The following is a 2500-nucleotide window of genomic DNA, read 5'->3' on the forward strand; positions in this document are numbered from 1 at the left end:
CCCAGGGGGCAGCTACTGTCCCTGGGTGGCAGTTTGGGCTCTTGAGGGGCCCTTGTCCATCAGCTGAAGGGTCTGTGACCCCAGTGGGCTGCCCCAGGGGCCAGCTACTGTCCATGGGTGGCAGTTGGGCTCTTGAGGGCCCCATGTCCTTAGCTGAAGGGTCTGTGACCCCAGCAGGCTGCCCCAGGGGTTAGCTACTGTCACTGGGTGGCAGTTTGGGGTAATGAGGGCCCCCTGTAATCCAGCTGAAGGGTCTGTGACCCCAGTAGGCTGCCCCAGGGGCCAGCTACTGTCACTGGGTGGCAGTTTGGGCTCTTGAGGGCCCCTTGTCCTCCAGCTGAAGGGTCTGTGACCGCAGTGGGCTGCCCCAGGGGCCAGCTACTGTCCCTGGGTTGCAGTTTGGGCTCTTGAGGGCCCCTTGTCCTCTAGCTGAAGGGTCTGTGACCCCAGCAGGCTACCCCAGGGGCCAGCTACTGTCCCTGGGTGGCAGTTTGGGCTCTTGAGGGCCCCTTATCCTCCAGCTGAAGGGTTTGTGACCCCAGCAGGCTGCCCCAGGGGCCAGAAACTGTCCCTGGGTGGCAGTTTGGGCTCTTGGGGGCCCCTTGTCCAACAGCTGAAGGGTCTGTGACCCCAGTGGGCTGCCCCAGGGGCCAGCTACTGTCCCTGGGTGGCAGTTGGGCTCTTGAGGGCCCCTTGTCCTTAGCTGAAGGGTCTGTGACCCCAGTGGGCTGTCCCAGGGGCCAGCTACTGTCCCTGGGTGGCAGTTTGGGCTCTTGAGTGCCCCTTGTCCTCCAGCTGAAGGGTCTGTGACCCCAGTGGGCTGCCCCAGGGCCCAGCTACTGTCCCTGGGTGGCAGTTTGGCCTCTTGAGGTCTCCTTGTCCTCCAGCTGAAGGGTCTGTGACCACAGCAGGCTGCCCCAAGGGGTCAGCTACTGTCCCTGGGTGGCAGTTTGGGCTCTTGAGGGCCCCTTGTCCTCCAGCTGAAGGGTCTGTGACCCCAGCAGGCTGCCCCAGGGTTCAGCTACTGTCCCTGGGTGGCAGTTTGGGCCCTTGAGGGCCCCTTGTCTTCTAGCTGAAGGGTCTGTGACCCCAGTGGGCTGCCCCAGAGAACTGCCACTGTCCCTGGGTTGCAGTTTGGGCTCTTGAGGGCCCCTTGTCCAACAGCTGAAGGATCTATGACCCCAGTGGGCTGCCCCAGGGGCCAGCTACTGTCCCTGGGTGGCAGTTTGGGCTCTTGAGGGCCCCTTGTCCTCCAGCTGAAGGTTCTGTGACCCCAGCAGGCTGCCCCAGGGGCCAGCTACTGTCCCTGGGTGGCCGTTTGGGCTCTTGAGGGCCCCTTGTCCTCCAGCTGAAGGGTCTGTGACCCCAGTGGGCTGCCCCAGGGGCCTGCCACTCTCCCTGGGTTGCAGTTTGGGCTCTTGAGGGCCCCTTGTCCTCCAGCTGAAGGGTCTGTGACCTAAGTGGGCTGCCCCAGGGGCCAGCTACTGTCCTTGGGTGGCAGTTTGGGCTCTTGAGGGCCCCTTGTCCTCCAGCTGAAGGATCTGTGACCACAGTGGGCTGCCCCCGAGGCCTGCCACTCTCCCTAGGTTGCCGTTTGGACTCTTGAGGTCCCCTTGTCTTACAGCTGAAGGGTGTGTGACCCCAGAAAGCTACCCAGGGGCCAACCTATCTCCCTGGACTTGCAGTCTGGGATCTTTAGGGCCCTCTTGCCATCCAACTAAGGGGTCCCTGACCCCAGCAAGCTACACAGGGGCCAACCTCTCTCCCTGGACTTGCAGTCTGGGCCCTAGAGAGCCCCCTTGCCCTCCACCTAAGGGGTTCCTGACCCCAGCTTGCTACCCTGTGGAAAACCTCTCTCCCTGGACTTGCAGTCTGGGCTCTAGAGGTCTTCCTTGCCCTCCACCTAAGGGGTCCCTGACCCCAGCAAGCTACCCAGGGGCAAACCTCTCTCCCTGGACTTGCAGTCTGGGCCCCAAAGAGCCCCCTTGCCCTCTACCTAAGGGGTTCTTGACCCCAGCATGCTACCTTGTGGAAAACCTCTCTCCCTGGACTTGCAGACTGGGCTCTAGAGGTCTTCCTTGCCCTCCACCTAAGGAGTCCCTAACCCCAGCAAGCTACCCAGGGGCCAACCTCTCTCCCTGGACTTGCAGTCTATGCCCCAAAGGCCCACTTGCCCTCCACCTAAGGGGTCCCTGACCCCAGCAAGCTACCCAGGGGCTAAACTCTCTCCCTGGACTTGCAGTCCGTGCCCTAGAGGGCTGCCTTGCCCTCCACATAAGGGGTCCCTGACCCCAGCAAGCTACCTTGGGGCCTACCTCTCTCCCTGGACTAGCTGGTGATTTAAAGTGAAAGCAAGCAACTGAAAGAGATCTGCGGCAGGTGATTGACTATTGATCGCTGCTCGTTGGATCGCTGTCCACGAGTGTTGTCATCTAAAGTACTGTCATATTGACTGCTGTTAACTGGGTTGCTGTCAACTGGATCGCTTGCATCTGATTTG

Source organism: Danio aesculapii, chromosome 15 (assembly GCF_903798145.1).
Source record: "Danio aesculapii chromosome 15, fDanAes4.1, whole genome shotgun sequence".
Taxonomy (NCBI): Eukaryota; Metazoa; Chordata; class Actinopteri; order Cypriniformes; family Danionidae; genus Danio; species Danio aesculapii.